Source organism: Pavona decussata, unplaced genomic scaffold (assembly GCF_977016875.1).
Source record: "Pavona decussata unplaced genomic scaffold, jaPavDecu1.1 SCAFFOLD_737, whole genome shotgun sequence".
In the NCBI taxonomy this organism is placed as follows: domain Eukaryota; kingdom Metazoa; phylum Cnidaria; class Anthozoa; order Scleractinia; family Agariciidae; genus Pavona; species Pavona decussata.
In genome coordinates, this window is record NW_028145908.1 from 214,516 (window position 1) to 238,213 (window position 23,698).

Here is a 23,698-nt window from a genome sequence, read left to right on the forward strand (position 1 = left end):
AAAACAATTAATTTTCCATATCTCAAAGGTCTGTTGGAAACACATCTTTTTTATTACAGTTTGAGCCGAACGAACCTTTGGGGCGATTAAAGCTTTCTACTGTCGAAAAGAGCCGCTGGGTGACCCAGACAAGTAGGATTAGTGGACGGGAGGGGAAATTTAGTAATTACTGATTGCCTCATTTTCTTTGGACCATAAGCAGAGATTACTGAGAAGCAGGCATTGTACAGTTAATTCAGGCAACCCAAGCTCAGTATGTAAACGCAAGGCTTGCCATGTTTAATGAAAGACCACGTGATAACGAATGACGTAATGCATATGCATATATCATGACATCTCCCCCGTAACGAATGTGAAGAGTAATAAACATGCAATCAAAATGTCAACATTGTCCACTGTTCATTGTCCAAGATCTTATGACAAAGGCCACCACACACTAAATGTTTTCAACTGATAATGACAACTCGGCCTAGCAACGTGTTAATAATTAACAGTCCTTAATCAACTAGTAATATACAAAGACATTTAGTCTGGGTGGTCGGACAGTTCGACCAGATCTAGTTCGAATAATATCAGGGGTCTTGATGATGTCACTCCCTGGTCTCTTGGTGATCCCTCTGTCACTTATTGGTCCCATGATGGTGTCGTTGTTTACTTCCAGGGTCTTGATTATGTTTCTCCTGTTTCGCCTGTCTAGAGTTCCATTGCTGGTCACCATTACTAAACGGGGGCTGTAAGCAAGTTTTGTAACTGTGGCAGGCTTAAAGCCATTCTTTGCTTTCATTCGAACAGTGTCACCAGTTTTGATATGAGGTAGTGACTTGGCTCCTCTGTCAAAACACAGCTTCTGTGTTTTCTGTTGAGCAAGGAGCTGGGACTTGGCATACTGTTGAAATTGTTGCATCAAGTAACTGTATAGAAGTAACTGTAACTGTATGGAAGTTTGGTTTTCAGCCCTCTGTTAAGGCCAACTTGAACTAGAGAATAGCTCACTCCAGATTTCGGAGTGTTTTTGCATTCAAGGAAGACAATATACGGATCAGTACCATCTTAATAAGTAGACTGCAAGCAGTCCCTTTCTGGTCAGTCGAGACTGGAGCGAGGAGAAATAAACGAGAAGAGACTGGGGGAGAGAAGGAAAAGAAAGGGACTGCGCTGCTAACTGTAACAAACGCGTTCGAATTTCCCGTCGCTCCAGCAACGGAAAATTCCGATTGGTCCATAAACAATAGCTGCTGTCAAACAAGTTTGATGTGTAATTAACTTCTTCACACGTTTGATGTCAACACTTCAGATCACTAGGAAAATGGTTTCAGTCGTGAAAGAGAGTGGCAGCGATGTGTTTGTAAAATTAAGCGATCAAGTCGGCGGCTTAGTTCTCAAAGAGGGACAGAAGCTAGCAGTAGAAGTGCTCTTGTCGGGAAAAGATGTAATGGCCGTTCTTCCCGCTGGTTTCAGGAAATCTATTATATATCAAAGCTTTGTAATAGCGAAAAACTTTGCCATCACGGCTTCGATCGTGGTTGTTTTTCCGCTTCGAAGTATTATCGAAGACCAGTTGCAGCCCAAGCCCCAATCCGCTCGACTGCTTGCAGTCTACTTAATAAGCTTTATTCAGCACAGATTTGGTTGTTCCAATGTTTTGTTCTACTTTTCCATTAGCTTGTGGGTGCTTGAGGCTTGTAGTTTGAAATGACTTCGTCGGGTATTCTATAGCGTGCAAAGGTGGATTTAAATTGGGTGATTACTTGCGAACTCATAGTGCTGTCACGCAGAAAGCCAATCTCCACTCACTATGAATAATAATCTACAGTCGGAAGACAGTCTTTGCCTCCAAGGGTAAATAAATCACAGGCGATCTGGGACTTCATGCTGGATCAGTGGCTCTTTGACATTGTTCTTCCTGTGGTTTAGGCATGACTTGCCATTTGCAATCACATCTGATATCTTTGCCTAATGTTTGGCCAGTACAGGATCGATGTCGCCGGACCTTCGCTTGCTCTTCTCAATTCCTAGGTGTATTTCGTGAATTATTTTAAGCATTTCAGGTCTCAGTTGTTCTGGAACGATCATCCTGCGACTTTTAAGAGAATTCCATCAGCTTCATGGATTTCTTCCTTGTTACTCCGGTATGGTTTTGCGTCGGTAGGCACTTTACTCTCGTGTTCAGGTCATCCTTGTATGGTCAGCTGCACAGCTGTCTTGAGAGTTGGATCTGCTGCTGTTGCTTCTTAAAACTCTTTCAGTTTTTTTCTCTGAAAATGGCAGGTTGGCTACAAGGAGATGGACTTGCATTTCAGTTTCAGTTTCAGGTATCCCTTGATTGGCTTAAGTGGTCTCCAGGTGTGCTCTGGATAGGGCATCAGCAATGAACATTTGTTTTCCTGGGAAGTACTTCACCTTTAGGTGATAGTGCTGCAACCGAAGCAGTAAACGTTGAATTCTGGGTGGTGCTTAAGCAATCGATTTGCCGAGGATTGCTTCTGGTGGCTTGTGATCAGATTCTACTTCTATTTCTTTTCCATATAGGTACTGGTGAAAGGGTTCACATCCAAATACTTTTGCCAGTTTTTTTTTTTTTGTTTTTCGATTTGTGCATACTCATTCTAGCAATCAGTCAGGGACTTCGCTTCATATGCTACAGGCTAATTATCCTGAGGTAGTACTGCTCTAAGTCCTGATTGGGATACATCTACTGAGAGCTTTACAGGCTTGTTCACATCATAGTAGCGCAGTACTGGCTTGAAGTAAGGACATTTTTAATTTCATTAAAAGCTATTTCTTGCTGTTCCTCCCAGTGCCATTTTACGTCTTGCTTAAGTAGGACTATAAGCAGCTCAGTTAAGGTGCTCTCACTCGGGATGAACTAACTTAGGTAGGTTAGCATGCCTAGCAGGCGCTCTACATCCTCCTTGTTTTGCGGTGATGGCAAGTTGAGGATTGCCTCACTCTTCGATTCATGAGGTTTGATTCCATCTTTGGTAATCTTGTCACCAATTTACACAACTTAGGGAATCTGGATTTTGCACTTCTGTTTCTTTATTTTAACACCTTTCTTTCGGGCTCTCAGCAACATTAGTGAGTGCTTTGTCAAAGCTCTCTCCATCTTTTCCACATGAAGGAAGATCGTCATAGATCACTTCTACTCCACCAATCCTTTCTAAGGGAAACTACATTTTCTTCTGGAATACCTCAGTTGTAGCCAAATGGTAGACGATTAAACTTGAAACGTCCAAATGGTGTGTTGAACGTTGTGAGAAGTGAACTAGGGTGGTCTAGCTTTGCGTGCCAGAAGCTATCCTTGGCATTTAATTTGCTGAAAACCTTTGCACAAGTTACCTTGCCGGTTATTTCAGTGGGTGTTGGGAGTTCGAAATGCTCTCTCTTTACTGCTTAGATCAGGTGTTTTGGGTCAAGGCAGATTCTCAGATTTCCATCTGGCTTTTCCACTATCACAATAAAGTAAACCCAGCTTCAGCAACAAAGAAATCAGGGTCAATCTGTTTGTCTTTGTACTTACAAATCATCCTTGCCACTTCTACCACTAGTATCTCGGATCCATTAAAGCCAGTGAGTTTTACTTTTAATTAGTTGTCTTCAGTTGTGGCGTTCCTTTGAGGGAGTTGAATACATCTGATGAGATTACTTAGCTTGTTCTCTGGTATTCAATTTAAATTCTATCAGGTTGTTGTTCACTTGAAGAGATGCTTTCCGTTGTTGCTCATGGTCATCTTCCTGGACATGGTCGATAAATAAATCTTCTTATTGCTCGTCTGTGACAACAAGATGAGCCGCTTGATCACTTTCCACGAAACGAATGTTATTTAAAAGGCACTAAGATGCAAAGTCGTTTCAACACTTGAATTTTTGACAGATGTTTTTCCAAAAGCTGGGCATTTTCTTGGTGCATGAACTGTTCACATCTTTTACATCTATTTTGGTGATTCAATTTTCGTATTCTTCTGGAGATCACTTGCTTTTTCTCTTTTGGTAGAGATTTACTATCTGGTGTGCCTTTCTTGTTTACATAATCGAGACTCTTGGATTCTTCGGTTATCGATTTCTTTTGGCGTTTTGAAAATTCCGACGCTCTGCACATATCAATGGCTTTCTAAAGACTTAAGTCGGTTTCTTGTAAAAAAACGTCTCTCTCGAGGTGTTGAAGGATAGTCCACAGACGATTCTGTCGCAAATTAAGCTCTCACACAGCTCGCTAAATTCGCACATGATTGCTTTGGCACGCAGCTCAGTCACTTACTGATCGATGCGCTTGATCGGTTCCTGAACACAAGTGAAGAATTTGTGGCGTTCAAATGCGAGGTTCCACTTCCGATTGCAATTGTCCTCAAATTTTCTGCAATAAGACGTCGAGTTTTTGCTCCGCAGTTGGTAACGAGAATGTGCTGTCAATCTTAAGCGCTTCTTCTCCGATCAGGATAACTTTATCCACCGGATAAGTCACTATCTGACAGTATTAATCTGTATTATTTCTTGCACACTCCAACCACAGTTAAGGTGGCCGAACACAGTTTGCGCGCGCTTCACAGATTCTGTTAGCGATGCTATTAAGCGCGCGCTAGGGTTGTGGTAAGCAAATACTATCGATCCCTCGATTTTATACTAAATGGATCATAAATGTAAGTTTGGCTCTTAAAATAACTCAGTTTTTTTGTTTGTGAATCCTTCTTCATTTATCGCCGAACAAAAAAAGTGAGTTCACGAAGAGCTAAGCCTTTTTTTGCGCTTTCATCTTTGCTGAGAAAATCTAAATGAAAGCCACGCATGCGCATTTGAGCAAAAAATTGTGACTGGTTGTTTTAATGGAAATGAACCGTTTTCTAAGGAACCGCTGGTTAGAATTTCGTGAAATTTGACAAAACAGTAGTTCTCTTAAAGCGTAACTCGCCTACAAACAAAAAACAAAATCTAACAGAGGGTGTCTTCAAAAAACATTAAAGTGCAAAACCAACATTTACAGGAGATCTCTCTGTTAAAATTACATGAAAGCAGCGTCACTATGTTGGTATTTTGTGAGTTTTTCTGGATACAAAAAATGGAAAAAATCTAACGAGTGCATTTTCTAAAAATTAAGGAAAACCTTTATTTGTGGACGGTTAATAGCTTGCTGTGTTGCCATGGCAACGGCACCTTGCTCAACAAGAAGTATCAAAATTTATTCCTTCTTAGTTAATTTTGCACCATGCTAATTTCGGGTACTCAGAAGTACGTAGTTTTCAAATAATTTTTACTAACACCTGTGTTCTTGAAAACTGTGTTCGGCCATCTTAAGTTTGGGAGTGTACAAAAACCTTGGACAACGTTTAATGTAAAGTATGTTTTAGACCATGTACATTGCCTTATCCAGCGGGGGCCAGATGAAGAAATAAGGCGAATTGCTGCTTCTCGGGTGTTCTCATTGAACCTGAAGCTTCCATGTACAGTTGAAGTCGCTGTTTCCACTTACGCCAAATTAGTCTGCAATAATTTCCTGAATATTAATTGGTAAGGGCTGCTTGAATAAATTCATTTTGGGCGAGATTTGCGTGCTTCAAACTGTGTTTGAATTATTCCACTTCTGACACCATGCCATTGGGTTTTTAATGAAAGACCACATCCACTTTTTCGACAAGCGCTATAATTTAACCATAACATTCAACTTTCATGTTGATCACACTGCGATCTTACATAACAAAAATTCGAAGAAAATTCAGTTGCCAGGAATTTTCGCTCACGTTCGGCCTTTTTGTCAGAAACCACTGTGAGAGGCTGCACGAGTTCAAATTACATTAGGCTCTGTTATTGGTCAATTCAAACCGACTCACGCGCCAACAACAGAAAGTGCACAAGAGGGAAGAGCTTTCTTTCTTTCACGACTAATCACGCACCCAGAACTATTGGGAACATGTTTTCATTATGGACAATGTTAACGGAATTAACGACGTTCCAACATATACTCACATAGAAAGAACATCTTGTGGCACAACAAATGCCCGAGATCCAATGGCTTGTATAGGATTATCTGACAGCAATCTGCCGAAAGAAAGAAATTTTGTTGCACGAGTGCAAATCGAGCTTAGTTGCCGAACAAGAGGCTACCAAGTGCCCGAAATATTGTAAAAACACTTTAAGAATAACATCTAAGTGAAATCTATTATTGATATTTGCTAGAAACACACTAGGGCTGATTTTGTCATTTACGGTTTTTTTTTTTTTATTTATATTATAAATAATTTTCAATGCAAGGTACAAAAATTCACAGCATTAAATTTATGCTGTTAACCATAATCTACAAACATTAATACAGTTTCAAAGTTTCTGGGTTACAAGCTATGCGTTTTCTTTCCTAGTTTCTGCCAGTAAAATTGACAACATTGACAAAAAACAATCACAACAACAACAAAAACTTAGAAAACAAAACAAAAAAACACATCAAAAATGCAAATTCAGTAAATATTGAAAAGTAGTAACTATTTCTAATTTGATGTTCACTTTTTGGCGAAAGAGTGTGAGAAAACTGTCAAAAAAGAGTTCGATATTGTGAAGGGCTGCTTCAGAAACCCACTTACAATCAGAAAATGATAATGTTAGAGATTGTTTCATTTTATTGGCCGACTAACATTGGAAAGTCTTTCAAAAGGCTATAGCATAGGAGCAGCGTATTATTAGAACATGCGATGTAAGGAGTGAATATCAGTTAAGCATTGACTACATGCATTGTTGCCACAAATTTTGGTTCTTAACAGACTTACTTTGGTTGTAAGAATGTTGTGAATAATCTTATATTGGAACATCGTTATTGCAATGTCGTTTTTTTGATCTGGAAAGGTAATTTGTATAAGTATCTTAAGATCTTTTTTTTGTCTGCGGTGGGCAGTACAAAGATTTCCTTCAACAGAGTGCTTAATACATTTCTGTGGAAATAGTTTCTTTTGTTTTCTCACTATCTAAAAATCGGAAAGGAGACTTTTCAATTGCAAAATTCCAAGAGACTGGTTTAGTGTCAAACCAGCTTTTGTAAGAAAACTTTTTACAATTGATTACAATATTTTCGTTATTCCAAATTATTCCTGAACAGATGCTATTTTTATTTGTTTGACCATTATTATTTTTATTTTTTTTTCCGTTTTTCAGACGAGTGGAGACAAGCGCGAAGCTCCATTCATGCACGACGGGGGGAGGGGGTAGATTACGCCTGCCCGCACATCATTGTTCATGCCATTCGGCCCCCAGACACTTCCCAAAATCTCCAACTATTCACAGCGTTTAGTATGGAGGGTGAATACCGGTATTACGTTAACTGCCACAAAAACATACGCTAATGGAATAACAGTACGGAACAATTGATGTTGGGGACAGTAACAACTCTGCAACCTTCAATTGATTTAGAACAGGCAGTAATGAGAAGTTTTATGGATTTTCTTAACGAAAGAAGGACAATTACGGAGGTTAGCCACGTGAAGAACATGGCTCGCGTCCTTTTCTTGTTAGATGTAATTTAAGTCAACAGTCCACTTAGGCCCAATTTATTTTCTTTTGCGTACGTCAATTGTTTACTGGGGCCATCTAGAAAATGGCACGGTTCGTAGATTTGATTTCCAGGATATTCAAGCAACGATTATTCGAAGAGCAGTGGAGAAAAACTATAAGAGCATTCCGTTTAGTACTGAAACAGCGAAGAAACGGAAGCGTTTGCCAGATCAAACCTTTTCGAAACCGAGCTGGAAGCAATCCAAGTACATTTCTTTAGTTTTTCCTTTACTGCATTTGGAAAAAAAAACGAGAAGGGCTTCTCGAAAAGCTTAGTCAACAGAAAACGATGACGCGACCGCCATTTTGTTGTCGAGAACCATCTCATGATTACTTGACATCAAATAACCAATTGGATAGCCGCGATCATAAATGAACGCCGGAATAGCAAGGACAATGGTTTGCGGACAGGCGTTATTTTTTTTCGCGCCCCTCCCGTCGCGCGTGACTCGCAACTCGCGCCTGCCTCCGTTCGCCTGAAAAAATGAAAAACAATGACGGCTGTTCATCAGGCTAATTCATGAGTAGTTAGGGTTTCCATATAATTTTGTTTTGTATTTTCTAATTGTCTCAATAGTTCGAGATAAAATAATGGAGATTGTTAGCCTGTAATGTGTCAAACTGATAGTTACAGTTTATTTGATAGTACCCCATGCTTCTCCAGTACTGCTTCTGGGATGACCTTCCAGGAGGCTTCATTTACCCATTACATGCGCGGTATCCAAGAGACGTTTACGGCTTTATTCATAATATTAAAGTCCGACAACCTAAGTCCTTATGTTTTTTTTTTTCTCGCCTATAATAGTTAACTTTTTAATTTCAGTGGGTTTTCCATCAGCAAAGAAATTGAAAATTATAGAATTCATTTCTCTATTTAGTTCAGAGATAACAAGTATAGACGCATTGTAAATTAACCCTATCTAGACCGTTTTTTTTTTTTTTCTTCGTCTTCTGGGACCGGGGGGAGGGGGTGGATACTTCATAAGTATAAAAGCTATGACAGTGAGAGGTCCGCAACGCGAAATTATGAAATCATATCACGTGGTAATCATGTCATGATGATCAAATGGCAGCCATTTTAGATTCGCCACCATGGATTTTTGAATTTTCCCTAAAACTTTAGCGCCGAAATTGAAATAAAATTAAAAAAAAATAAAGGAACACTGATATGCGTCAAAAAAAAAAAAAACATAAAATATTACGGAAAGCGATTTTTCTTCATTTTTAAAAGGGATTGTCTATTTCTGAAAAAAATGCCTCTCAAAAATTGGTGGCATTGGTAACCTCAAAGACATTGAACACTAAAAGACCACATCAAGTTTTTTCCAAACAAATTTATTGAAAAAGTCCTGAAGTTCCAGGGCGTTTGTTCAAACATTCAGAAAGTATGTTAGGATCAAAGTTGCCGCGCGGAGAGTCCGCACCCCGCCCTCTCATCTCCCGGTTTTCTAGATAGGGATACGTTTGAAAGTTCTAACGATTTGAGGCGACGTTTTTTTGCGATGATGTCGTCTCGAAATGGAGGTTTCTGATTGGCTCAAAAACTGTCATGTAAGTGTGGCAGCTGGCACTTAAATGGGTTCGGTGCGCACAGATCAAAATTTTACTTCTGTAAATAAACATGGGAAGTTTACAAAGCTTGTGCCACTGTTCAAGGAACACTAATTATATTTGTTTTGTGGTGAACATGTACCATATAAAGCGGATGCAAATTTTTTCCTGAAGGTAAGCGATAAATAGTGATTATAAATTCGGTAAAGATAAATTTACAGTAAGGCTTAAAAGACTTTTTCTTGAGTGTGAAAACGGCCACAGTAAACAACAATGAGCTTAAATTCCAATAAATTATGGCTAAGCAAAAGGATATGATTTATTTGGACTGCTCCCCTTTTCAGACGCTTTGAGATGTTGTAGCTTTGCTCAAAGATTTCTGTTTAAATTAGTACCATCGCCAATATATGACGTCGTAGTTTTCACTTGCGCGTCTCTTCAGAAAATACGTTATCAAACCTTTTCTGTGGGCTGTCAACGTTGCAGGCTTATATTCTTCACCGAAAGTTTCTTTTTTGTGTCTCTTATCTCTAGAAAAAAGTGCTTCAAGAGCTCGATCTGTTGCATTGTCTTTCATGGTTCTGTCTGTCAATTTGATCTTCTTGTCGTAACTAGCGCAAGCGCCGAATGGCAGCCTCGGTAATTTTTACAGTATTCTTCACAGCTTGGTTTATTTCAAATTTTTAAATCTCCACGGCATCCAAGCTAGGATAAAAATGCTCTATTTTCGTTTTTGGGTACTAGTATGGTTGCTTTTTTTTATTCTTGCTTCTGGTTGTGAGGTTTATTCATCACTGACTGTTTTCATGTTGTTGTTTATCTCGCGGCGAGAACAAATTTTCAATAAATTTGCTTTGAAAATGTTTAAACCTACTAGCTCGTCTATTTCGTAAATGGTAGGTACTTTATGGACTGTAAATTTGTGCATTTTCTTTTTTTTTTCTTGTCGCAAAAATTACAGCCAAAAATTCAAATAACACGCCCAGAGAAAAAAAATTGGCGTACGGATATTACCATGGCTACAGTTTGACTGAGGTAAGAATTTCTCTTTCTCAGCGCACGATTTGTACTTTATCCGTCTACTCTTTCCAACAAAATGTTTGTATCGCGATAAAAACCTATATACGGAATATATTTTCTCCCAACTAGCCGTCATTATAAAGCCGTAATGTCGTATCAAAATCGAATTTAGTTTATATTAATGATGTTTATTTTTCCATAAAGCCTAAAGTTTCTTCTCAACCAACTGTTAAAAGTCTTTTCTAAGTTCAGAATTTCGTCTAGAAAATTAAGCTCTAGGTTTTGAATCAGAGCAAGAGCTTTATTGGCTCTCGAGGCAAGCGAAAACCAAATGAAGTGACCGGTGTCGTTTTTCCAACAACCAAGCCGTATTCCTTTTGGTTTCATCTTTGTTTGTTTGTTTGCTTGTTTTATGTTTTTAATCTTTCTTAATTTCTTTTATCGTGTTAGTGCCAGGTCAAAAATTTAAGTCATTTAGGGTGTAAATATGGAAATTTACATTTCTTTCATTACCTTTGTAAACTTGATTGCCGTTCCTACCTCTTTTATTTCTGGATAGTTCTGCTATGTAGTTTACGTTGAACGAGTTGGAACAATAGCCAAGTAGTCGAAAATACGGGAATTTATATTTCTAGTCAAGTAACGTTTTGGCTGGCATTGCTAAAGTAGCTGATTAAAATACCTGATGAAAGGTTTACTACAGCTATCCTAGAAATGTTCAAATTGTCAGTTCTTTCTAAAAAATACTTACAAATATTTAAGGCTTCTGAGGTTAACAAAAGCTTCCTCTGGTATAAAGCGGACACTGTTATTTTGAAGAATTCTATTGAGAAGAAAACGCAGACAGGCAAACATGCAATAAATAAATAAATATGTAAATGAATGAATGAAAGCGCGAACGAACGAATGAATGAATGCGGAATGACTGAATGAATGAATGAATGAATGAATGAATGAATGAATGAATGAATGAATGAATGAATGAATGAATGAATGAATGAATGAATGAATGAATGAATGAAAAAATGAATAAAAAACTGTTAAAATTGTGCACCGCTACAGTTTTTGCTACAAATTTAGTTGTAGCTATTTGCCGACAATTATGGTTGTGACTCAATTTTTTTTTTATTCTTAATTGCTCAACATAATGTTTTGCAAACGAGCGTTCCGTTTCTCGAAAACCATGCCCGTACATGGTGTTTAATTTTTCTGTTTAATCAATCGATCATTCAAACAATAAATCAGTCAGTCAATCAATCAGTGATGTGATGCCTAACATATAGTCAACGACGAAGGAGGATTGGGAATAAGGATTGGAGAATAAGTTCAGAGTTTCGATTCCGTGTTATTGACTAAAAAGTACCGTAACTAAACACATCCATAATTCAACCATGAAAACAATGGACATGCTATACCTCAATCCTAATAGAAACATGGCAGAACATAGGATACTACTCACAAATATTCCAGTTTCCATTGATTCCGGAAAAGACCAGCGGTAATGTTCACGAGTTTATTATCTGCCAAGTTACTGGAAAAATGCAAACAAACAAAAACAAGTCAACAAAAGGGACTTTTTATTAGGTTTATAAACATTTTCCAACAATTTCCAATAACCAATAATGAAAAAATCGTGGGCCATTGTGTTCAAGCACGTTCCCCCTATGGCTAGACATGAATCCTTTGCATGAATGTTGCCCCATTGGCCACATGACGGGGTTCATTCCTTGGAAGGTGTGTTCGAAGAATTCCTTTTGTACTGTTGCCCCTTGATTATGCCATGAACTACTCCACTGCTTGACTTCATTGATTTCGGTTGTGCTTTCGACAGTTCATTGGTTCTTGCAATTTCAATAGCTTTGTTGAGAGAAGGAGTCGGAGCGCCACCCCTTTAATTTATAATCTACTTGAAGTTGTTGAAAATAGAGTCGCGACGTTAAATTGATATTGAATTAATCCAAGATTTTACAGCTGCAAATTTCGCCACGATAATAACTATGCTCATTTTTCTTTAAGTTTGTGTGCTTTTATAAAACAAGATTTGATTTATAACACAAGTTCTAAATCGCTCTAACTTTGGATATTATAAGGTTGGTGACTTCTATTTTCCCCGCATTTACGTTACATTTACGTTTATGCCTAGCGGATGATTGTACTATTTGTTTAAAAAAAACTGGGCGTCAGATCCCGAAACGTTTGTTAACCACCACTTGTTTTCTCACGAAACGACCTATGAACTTGAACTTCAGAAATTCCGAACTGATAACATAATTTCCTTACAGATCTGGGTGCAATTTCTGACTTGTTACAACAATTTTCCCTCGTTGCGTGTTTGAATTAGGAGGAGTATATGTGGTATACGTCTTCCTGTGGTATCTCATCTCAGTTTTCTATAGTCGTAATTATGTACTACATCTATGCGTAATTTTTTTCATTTGCAGAGGTAAATTTACATTTCTCTTTTTGCCGTTGTTGCATAAGAATAGCGTCTTTCTTATTCTTTGATTGAAAGTCCCTTTAGTACGTCCCTTACGTAACATACCAATACCTATACAGCTAATAAATTGCAAGTAGAGCACGAAACAATGTGGGGCAACAATTGTACGGATGAAAGAAATGTGATGGTATATTTCCAGCCGGGTGAATGAATGAGAATGATGATTATTCAAGAAAGTGACGCAGGCATACTCGGAAAAAAGAAATCCGAGTGCTCCTATCAGGAGTCGAACCTAAGACCTTCCGATTACTAGTTAGGATGCTCTACCACTGAGCTACAGGAGACTCGTAGGAGCTAAGGCCATTAAACTAGGTTCATGGGACAAACATCCTGCATACTGCTAGGATTTGAATGTCGAACGTGTGGTATATGAAAGAAATGTGATGGTATATTTCCAGCCTGGTGAATGAATGAGAATGATTATTATTCAAGAAAGTGACGCAGGCATACTCGGAAAAAAGAAATCCGAATGCTCCTATCAGGAGTCGAACCTAAGACCTTCCGATTATCGTGGCGAAATTTGCAGCTGTAAAATTGTACGGATATTTTACTCTGCGTCACTTGATGATACAGTTAAAAACAAGAACAGCGTTATTTAATACAAACAGTGATTGCCAAGGAACAAGGTGTGTTTCAAATTCTGCTACTTTTTTCACTTTTGTTGGAATAAAAACCTTAAACACGGCAGACTAGCTTTGCAAAATTCTCAGTCCAATCACAATGCCCTGCTAATGAAACTGTATAGTACAGGAAACGCTTGAAAAAAGACACATTACTATGTACTTTGCTCCATTTTCTGATTTGGATCACGTGGCAATGTCACCATCGATTGAACCAGACTTACAATATATGAATATTGACCAAATCCGGTTGAATATGAACAAACATGTGCTGAGTTATATCAAACAGACCTTTTAATGGCAACTGCTTCAAAAGACAGGAAAATGGACCCTTGGAGACAGTCCTCCCTTTTATGATACGCCGGTGAACTTTAACTTGACGGCCAAAAGGAATACCTAAAAAGGCGCTAGTAGCATTTCGGGGAAACACATATAAGCCATTCGAAAGATAAAAAAAAGGAACTTAAAGTACTTCCGAATTCGTCGCTTCACTGCTAAGATGCAATAAAAAAAAACATGATAACGAATACATTTTACTCTGGCGTGAAAATCCTTTGTACATTGTTGAAATCGTTAGATGTAGACTTGACGAGAAGGAGAAGAAGAGAAAAGAAGAAGAAGAAGAAGAAGAAGAAGAAGAAGAAGAAGAAGAAGAAGAAGAAGAAGAAGAAGAAGAAGAAGGCGAAGAAGAGGATAAAGACAGAAAAGCTACCAAGCAAATTGATGGTGGCAAACTTACATGTACTGTAGGTTCGATAAGGTGGAAAAGATTCCTGAAGAAAGATTGCTTAAACCATTTCCAGACAAACCCCTGCAATGAAATTAGCTTCTTTTAGTATTTCAGACAACTTAAAAGAAGGAGGAAACTATCAAAACATACCTTACCATAATAGAACGTGATAATTATGTTAGACTGACAAATTGAAATGTAAAGCTAAAACCCTATCGTGCAGCACCATCAGACGTTATCGTTTCCAGTTCTAGTTCTTGCTCTTCTTTTTTTCGTAATTCTTGCGTTCATTAAACGACAATACGAATTACGATATCAGGTTACCCACAGAAAACCATTTTTCAACTATTTTTTAACTGATGGTTGACATTTTGCAATACAAACCACGTAGATTTAATTTTACAGCTCTACAAACGGAGGCCACACAGACATTTAAGACTGAAAAACAAAGCCTAATGTCTCGATCCAGAATATAGCAAGTCCTGTTTTCGTTCTGTTTTTCTTGATTTTATTAACCTGAGCATAGATTTCGATAGAAAATGATTAATAATGGGCTACAGTTCTCAGTACAGCTAAGTTACCTGGTAAAATAGTAGTCAAATTTTGTGGCACAAGGTTGCAAACTAGATCATTTAAACGACAATTAATTTCTTTAAATTTTGGATTAGGATAAAACGATTTGGAGGAGTCCTCCCGGTCCGATGGGATTAAATAACTTACGAGTAAAGATAACACCTAGTGCAACTTCATAAAACAAGCACCAACATCAAAATTTGTCAAATTAGAACTCTAAAGTTAGTTGGCACAAGGCTTATTCAAAGTTCTCATAGAAGACAGTGAACACACCATGTGTTCGCCAACACCTTTACGTTTCATGTCTTAAGAAACGCATGGGAATTTAAATTATTCTTAAATATTTGGTGTCAAAGGCTCGTTAAACGATGTGAAAGGAAAACATTTTTCCTATTTCAAAACGCTCAGTACTAGAGGAAGGTGTGAACGAGATCCATATGAAAAGATGAGGTGCTCTTTCAGTCTACTTCTAGAAAACTGGCCAATATTGTGCTAAACATTTCATTATTTGGAACTGTGCTTAGCTGTTACCAAATAAAAACAAATATCGGTGAAAGCAAAGTCCTCTTTGTTACTTTTCAGGCAAATCGAGGTTTAAGAAATGTTTTGGAAAGCGACCCATGCTCAAACCGAGAGTTCCAGCTCCTCGAAAACTTTCCCGAAGTCAATGCTGACGAAACTTTTGAAAACTGATTATGTATCTTAGAACAATTGTCTGTGATTTCTGAAAACGTTCACCATCTCTGAAATATTGAAAGACTGGTTATTTTGGTGTATGCTTGGTGAAAATCTCGGAAATAAATGTAAAACAAAACAAAACAAAAATCACATGCTACTCTCGGCATATGTGAAGTTTCAAGCATTAATCCATTTAAACCTGCAAGCGCGAAAACATGCTGTAAATTGGTTTATTTCATATATACTGAGATTTTCGCATCAAATTTTGCTGTATGAAAAAGCGTTTCGGATTTTACTTCGAAAAATCAGAGAGGCGAAACGAGTTTCTCACACGTGAAAAAATCGTTTCGTCCAATCGCAAACCACGGTTTAAGCGAATTGTGTTTTCGCGGGCTTTTTCGCGGTCATCGCGGCTGGCTTTGTCGGGAAGCTTTGACAAGATAATATTTTCGGTGTACTCGAGTTGTTCGTAATTCAAACTTATCAAGAGCTAGGAGGTATTTTTGAGGATGGCTGAACAATCAAGAAGATTTGTGTCTCTAGACAAACCTATAGCCAAGTTCATCGAAGACCAAAAAAACAAGAACACTCTTTCAAAGACACGAAGAGACGTAAGTTTGCTGACTGAGTTTCTCAACTCCAAAAATGAAAGCAGAAGAATCGAGGAAACCCCGCCAAAAGAGCTTAATGAACAGGTTTGGTAAACATGTACACATGGCTCTCAAGTGTTTTATTGTAATAATGTAAGTACACAAACGCATCCGTGCTGAACAGGTTTGGTAAACATGTACACAAAGCTGTCAAGTGTTTTATTGTTATAATGAAAGTAAACAAAAGGATCAAGCGCGTGTTTGAATCGTCAAACGAAGACAGCCCTACGCAGTGACAAACTAAACTTTATTGGCTTTACCAAATTTGGATTTGTTTCTTTTGTTATTTCCTTATTTAATTAAGAATTGAAATGTTTGCTATCCTTTGCACCAGTTATGATTGGTGATATTTTCACATGTCGATTTTAGTAAAAACTTAATTTTTCGAAGAGAATTTAATACAGGAGTTTTGTAATTATTTTAGAAAACCAATTAAAGCTGGATAAATAAAAAAAATCTCAGTATGTATAAAATAAACAAATTACATCATGGAAAGCGCTTTGTACGGGATTTTCACACTCGTTGGTTTTGTATCAGAAATCTCACTCGTTCGCTGCGCTCACTCGTTCGATTTCAGATACTTCACCAACTCGTGTGAAAATCCCGTACGCACGCGCTTTCCACGAAGTAATCTCTATGTCCGTTACCAAGATAACTGCATCTTAAGTAATGGACTACCGACATATTTATGTTTCCTTAACGATCAAATATGTCGGCGAGTTTAACCGTTTCTTGCACAAACTTTCACGGCCAGGAAGCAGCGAGGATTCAATATACTTTGTTTGTTACACGGCGCCTTTAAAGGCTCTACCGACATTTTTTTTATCAGGCCATTATTTCCGAGTTACGTCTATTACGTAACTCAATAAAGGATCTTCAACAACGAACAAAATCGCATTGATCTCAGTTAGTGTGATATTTGTTGATGGGATATAATGATTGATGTTCATAGAAAAAAAATAGCGAAATCGGTGAAAAGCCGAAATTTGTTTTATCCATTCTAATGCGGAAAGCCTCTTAAATGCGCTGCTATTATTGGACCCAGGGTGAAGTGCAAGAGTACCATGTTAAATTACTGCTAAAAGAGGAACAAATATCAACAACCAAGAAAGTTAATCACACTTACAGAAATGCCAACAATGATTGGTGTGAAAATATTTCTCCTGGTAGGTGTTCAATTTTATTCTTGTCAAGGTACCTGTAGATGAAAGGGAAATTTAATTTGTTTAAGATTTAATAAAGACTATTAACATTTTATGGGAATATGATGGGATTAGGTTAGTTATTTCAATTCATAAACGGGTTGGCGCACTTTATTTTTGAAACTATTATACACCGAGACGAGAACAAATTCCGACATCTTTTTTTTTTTGTCGGCTGAGAGAAAAAAATTGAAAAATAAGGCACGAATGTTCCCCTATGTTAATGAAACCAGACAATCTGACAACCAGCCTACTATTTACGGTGTTATACTGTCACAGCCAATCATAATAACATGTTTTTGAGTGTGATAACAGACGGAATGATACTCTATTATTGTGTTAACACCAATGAAATACAAGGTTGGCTTTTGCGCGAAAACATATCTTCACACGTGAAAAGACCACCGTTGCTATGGTTACATAATAAATCGCACCTTTTGCAATGAATTGGATTTGGTACCTTGCATTGTTACCGACAAAATATGTTGTGTTCGGGTACGTTTCATTAAGCTTCTCTTGGTAAGGGATACCCGTCATTTTGTTCCGTGTATTTTTTTTTTTCTTTTGCTATAGCAGTTCGAGTTCTTTGTTCGACGTTTCAGTTTTAGATGTAGCTCCTGGTTCATTTTGCGGCATTTCGACATTAACTCCACTTTACTACACATAGCATTGTGCTTCATGTTACCTATTCACTCAAATAGCTAACTGCTTTCTCAAGCAGTTTAAGGCCTGGGTCAAGGGCTTTTAAGAGGAAAAATGGTTTATTGTAGATAACTTTAACAAATTCAATGGCACTGAACTGAAATTTGGAAGATAAAAAGATCTCATCATTCTGAAAATTTCTAAGCACAATGAGTAGTGCTATAGACCACGTGACATGTCACGTGATCATTTTTGTGAAAAAAGCAAAGATTTGACAGGTAGGCGACGGTTTTAAGAGATAACATTAAACAAAAACGCCTTTCTAATAAAGATTAAATATCTCCATCGCTTCACGTTTGGAATGATCGTCCATTGTTCTCCAGAAAAAAATTATCGGGGCAAAGGTCATTTTTTAGTCCACAATTCAACTTTTGATCGTTAATTTCTCCAATTTAAAAACTTAAGGACAGTCATTCCAAACGTAGAAAGTTAAATATTTAAAATCTGCTTCGGAAACACTAATTCAGTTATTTCTATAAAGAAAATTCGCCGCCATATCGCCGATTTACGAAATTCTCATTTTTTGGTCACGTGATCTGTCACGTGATCAAAATTATACGTTAAGGCAAAAGAAAACATCAAGTTTAATATTCAGGGAAAATTTCATCCTGTTTTAGGCAGACAAACCGAAGATATAGGGGATCATTCATATTTTCTGAACACCCTTCAAACCCAGGCCTTAAACTGCTTGAGTTGCTTGCTAGTTGCTACATTTTTTTTTTTAGTCTGCTAATAAGTCTGACTGCCTTTGGTTCTCCTGAAGTCTTCTTAACTAAGACCAAAGCCGAGGCGGAGTTCCAGAAGTTAGGGAAACTTTTTTCTCGTAATACGCCCCAAAACAGCTAACTTTGGATACAACAAATCAAAACATCATGTACACAATAATTGCAGAATTTTGTGAATCCAAAGGGCTATTTCTCGTGACGATGGCGTCACGATGGCGTAGACCTGGGAAGGATTATGGCCGCGGAAACTTTGATCCTGAATAACGTTTTTATATTATTTGCTCAGACGCCATGGGACTTGGGACTTCAGAAATTTAGCTGGGAACAGTTTGATGTGGTCCTGATACTGTTCATTGACCTCGATTTTATCATGGCGACCAAGTTTGATCGGCCGTTTTTTTTTTTCGTGTTGTTGCTGTTGTTTTTTTTTTTTTAGAAAATGGGACGTCAGATTTTTAAATGAAGAAAAATTAGTTGCTCTACATTATGTTAACAAGGAAGGACGAAGAAAAAAAAAGCCGAAAGGACTTAGAACGAAATTATATATATATTTTTAAATCGGCACTCTTACTCCCCACGGAATCAACGAACGCTGTTTATTCGACTTTTTTCTACCCTTAGCTTATACGTTACCATACTCCTATCAGTTGCGTAGCTCCACAGCTGATATATAAACCATATACAACCCACAATTCCTTGATTTGCTCTGACGAAGGACTAATGCTTGAAACGTCATTAATCGAATCTCCTCACAATGGCTAAATTACCTTATAAACTCTATTGTTTAAACCAAACATGAATGATTGCACGCTTGGGCTCCAAAATGTTGCCCGTGTTGGAAACGAAAGGGCAATTAATTTTTGCATTCTGCGCGCGCATTTTAATAACACGGATAATAAAAAAAGAACAAAAATTGATCTTCGTAATCAGCACTCTTGATCCCCCTAGAATCAACAAACGCTTCGCTTACCATTCGATTAATTTGTTTTTGTTTTTCACGTTACAATGTCATCACCAGTAGCGTAACCCACAGCTCCTTGATTCGCTCTTTCGAAGGGCCGCATACGTAACATCAATTCATCACTCCTTTCCAGGCTACCACAAATGAAAAAAATACATCTATTCTAGCCAAGTAGGAGTCCGAATGGAAGGAAACCGTCGATGCCACTAGCAAGAGCATACATTCAGAGCTAATAATATACGAGTTTGCTTTTATTTGTAGTGGGATAAATAAGTCGCTAAACAGGAGACTTCCAACAAATTTGTATTAGTAGATCTCCTTCTTATTTTATCATGAAAATATAATAATTCCCATTTAAATGTAAAATATCTAAAACCTGAGACCTTACCTATTCGATTGGGCTTAATATAGTTTTACCAAACGCTCGAAAAACTCCGAGCGTCGTGGTCACTTGACCTCTTGTACTCCTGACTTCAGATAAACATCTTTACACCACATAACACCATGCCATATCAAAAGGAATCAGCTGCACGCTAGTGTTGAAAAAGGCTAAAATACAGTGCCACACAGGCAAAATGCTTAAGAAATATCCAAAGAACAAAAATACAAACTCTAAGGATATTATTTATTACACCCAGTTTCTAGCAAAGTTTGATTGTTAAGTTTTCTGTCGAGAATCCCCGATTGCCCTCAGTAATTAAAGAAATCATAACAGCTCAGTTACTTCCTTTATTTTTATTTTCATAATCCATATTTCGTAAGACAATCATTCAAATTCCAGGTTTTGAAATCGTAATTTTTCATTTTTATTTTTTTTACTCATAATAGTGTTCCTTTATTGGTTTCAATTACTTTTTGTTCTTTTCATTGCCAGAAATGGAAGATGGCGGGTCCAAGATGACCACCTTTTGGCAATCATGTCTTATAATGACGTGATATGACGTTATTACGTTCAGTTAAGGACCTCAAAGGAGACATCTTTGGACGTAATGTCTACCGTCGAAGTCTCACGGTCATAGCTTTTATACTCCCAAAGTTATAGAGAGGGTGGAATACGCCCCCCCCCCCCCCCCCATTGACCCAAGAAGACAATAAAAAAAAAGCCCGATCTAGATAGGGTCAATTTAACAGGTATAGTACATGCTTCAACAGCTGCTGGCTGACCTTACAATACCTTTCATACTTGCTAGTACGTGCTCCAAGAATCTTTGCCGACTCTGCGCTGCTTTTGTATTTTATTGTTTTATAGAATTTTCATTTTAACCTTACTTTTAAAAATAGCCTTGAAAGCAATAGCTTCTTGAGTTACATATATTTTTTGTAATTTACTTTCGCTAAGATCAAACAAATTGTGTACGCACTTCTTTGTATTTCTTTTAGTTGAATAGGAGTACGAATCAAATAAAAGCTAGTCTGTTTGTTCCTTTTTTCGATTACATTTGTGACGACTTGTAGGATTACACCTGTGTCAAGTTGTACGATAGTTGTACGATTAGATCTGTCCCAACTTCTACGATTACACGAAATAAACGCTGTTGAATCCAAGCCAAGTTTTCGCTCATCGCTGCGTACCAGTTCGAGTTTTGATCCTGTACCTCATGAGACTTACGGCTCTTTCCCGCAAGCCAGTTGCACCGTTGAGTTTAATCCCCCCGTTGTCAGTTTTCTCAAGCGTCAGAGATTCCTAAAGTTCGAAGTGGCCTAGAAAGTGGAAAAACTTACCGTCACATTTGCACTGAAATAATTGTTAATCAGAATAAATTGGTTCTTCGTTTTCCTAACAGCTCTTGGACCAATTTTCCTACCAGCTTTTAACCGTAACATATTTAAAAAACCCCTCGTACATTTTGAAAAAATTTACTTAATACTTCTCAAAATGACTCCACGTCGAACAGAATTGTTCGCGGGCCCCATTCGCTAGCATCGAGTAGCTTTCCTTTTGGGTTTTTAGCAGTGAACATGTACATAGTCTTACTGAACACTTTTTTGTGTTGTTTTTGTAAAATTTCATTTTCTCCTTCAGTGTATTTTCATTCACGAAAGCTCATACATAATCAATCCATATATCAGATACTCAATGGAACGATCTCAATCTTCTGTTAACACTAGTATGATGACATAAGAATACATATGCATAAATGTTTCAATTTTTGACTCAGTTAATGCAACAGTGAGTTTTAATTTATAAGAAAATTAGGTGCCACTTATAGTCCTCACCAAGTTAGTGTTATTTTCTTTTTCAAGGCGATTTCTCAGTTAGTGAAAAGTAACAAGGAATACTGACATTGCAAGTCGATAATTACTTTTCGAATTCTCTTTGCTCTCAAACCAATCTTGCCGGATGTAAAGGTGTAAAATATCACCGCATCATTTTCCAAAATCGATTTCTTCTCGAATCAAGTCACACATGAGTGATTTATAACAGATTTAACCTTAAACACCGGAGACAGACGTGTAGTGTAAACTATTTGTAGTTTATTTAAAAATGCGATACTAGCTTTTTTCGGGGATTGTCACGAGTAAAACAAAAGATAAACGGTTAAAACGTTAAGAAGAGCTTTGTTAAACAATTTAACTATAAAAATTTGCGATAATGTTGAAAAGTTTAAAAAAATTAAAACCATCTTGGTTAAAAGTTTAAAAAAGCGACGACGTTTCGACGTTCGCTTAACGTCATCATCAAGTCAACGATGAGTGAAATCAAAACGAATAACAATTTAAAAGAATTAAAACGAAATTATGTGATTATAATAAAGTGTTCGCACGCAGAGTCATGTAAAGAGTTTGGCGCGAATAGAGTCTTTCTGAGTATTTAACTCAGGTTCAATTCCATAATGAATAACATCTCTGAGATCAGGCAATCGAACTTTGATCTACATTTCTTTAAAACAGAGAATTGCTTGTCGACTAAATCAGCCTTCGATAGAACGTCACTGTTTTTTTTTTTTTTTTTTTTTTTTTATCAACGAGCTTACTGCGCGCATAGACCATGTTCGTTACCTTGCAAAATCGTAGAGGTTGGTTTTTAGATCATTTTTTTTTAGGATAGAAAATCACGAAGTCCAAAATTGTAAAGGGGAAAACAGCGACGAAAAGTTCAGCCGCTTTCATCTCATAAACGTTAACCGATAAACAAAAAAAAAAAAATAAGAAGAAAAAGAAAAGAAATCCAGTGGAGGTCAGTTTGAAGCCTCGGATCGTCCAAGTTGTTATTTTAAATAAAATTCATTTTAGCAATATGATGATGTAGTTTACTATTTTAATGCGGTATTAGAATAGCAAGAATTATTTCGTTTACGCCTTAACCTGTGCATATTAAATAGATGCTCATATTTTTTTTTGCATCGAAGCTAGTGAGAGAAGAGAACAATAAAATTCACATCTCACTGAGTTCGTCCTGGATTTTTCTTGAACTCTGCCACAGAAGTGGCCAGAAATGTGTGTTACGTGTATTATATGTTATGTCTATATATGCTCTGTGCTTTGAATAAAAACAGAGTTTTTCTCCGAATTGGCTGACAACTGTCAAAAGAAAGCTATATACCTGCGTTGCGTCATAAGAAGCAAAAACCTTTATTCAAAGATTTTTCACAGTTTGAAGTTTCGTTGTAAATTCATAAATAAGCTGTCAAGGAATTAAAAAAAAAGTGTCTCCGAAAATGTCGAAGAAAACGTGCGAACAACAGCCTCACAACTAGGTTAGATAAATTATTCGTTATCAAAGCCATTTAAAGACAATAAGAGCACGCCAAATTGTTGACTGTTATAAGATTTTTCTTTAATGTTTCTGAATTTTTTTTCCTGTTGTTGTTGTTGTCTTTTTTTATTGGTAAGTAGCAGACAAAGATACTTTTATCATTCGGAAAATGCACGTTGTTTGGAATAAGGAGAGGAGCCATACAAATTGTCTGTATTGTCTATCAACTCGGAAGTGTCTTTCAGGTGAGCTTTTAAGTTTATTTTTATAATTTGAGAGTAAAATTTTATGCCAATAGTAATTCTGTTCCTAATCAGCGGCAGCATAGAATAAATTCACCTCTAAATTAAAAACAAGTGGTTTTGTTGAACCTGATTAATAAACGTGATTTGTAAAACCTTACGTTACTTGCTTTGCTTCGCCTCTATTAGTCACATTAAGGTTAAATAAGTTTGACTTTGTCTCTTCTGATAAAGACGCCCTTTTTTTATATTTCTTTAAATATTCAACCACATTATTTTTTGGCTGGGTGAGTGCTCTTTACATAGCTGTTCAGAAGAGGTTA

The 23,698-nt window shown here is 37.2% G+C and overlaps 1 protein-coding gene across 1 annotated transcript in view; it reads right to left on the reverse strand.

The window, feature by feature from the left end:
* LOC146448957 (uncharacterized) overlaps positions 1 to 17,038 on the reverse strand; it is a 45,013-nt gene extending 27,975 nt beyond the window's left edge. Inside the window, exons 1-5 of the mRNA XM_085102086.1 lie at positions 16,973 to 17,038; positions 13,955 to 14,026; positions 11,558 to 11,629; positions 10,850 to 10,921; positions 5,959 to 6,030 (exon numbers count right to left, since the gene is read on the reverse strand). The gene's annotated coding sequence lies outside the window, so the exon portion shown is untranslated. The remainder of the gene's footprint in view (positions 1 to 5,958; positions 6,031 to 10,849; positions 10,922 to 11,557; positions 11,630 to 13,954; positions 14,027 to 16,972) is intronic.
* Positions 17,039 to 23,698: the final 6,660 nt, after the last annotated feature.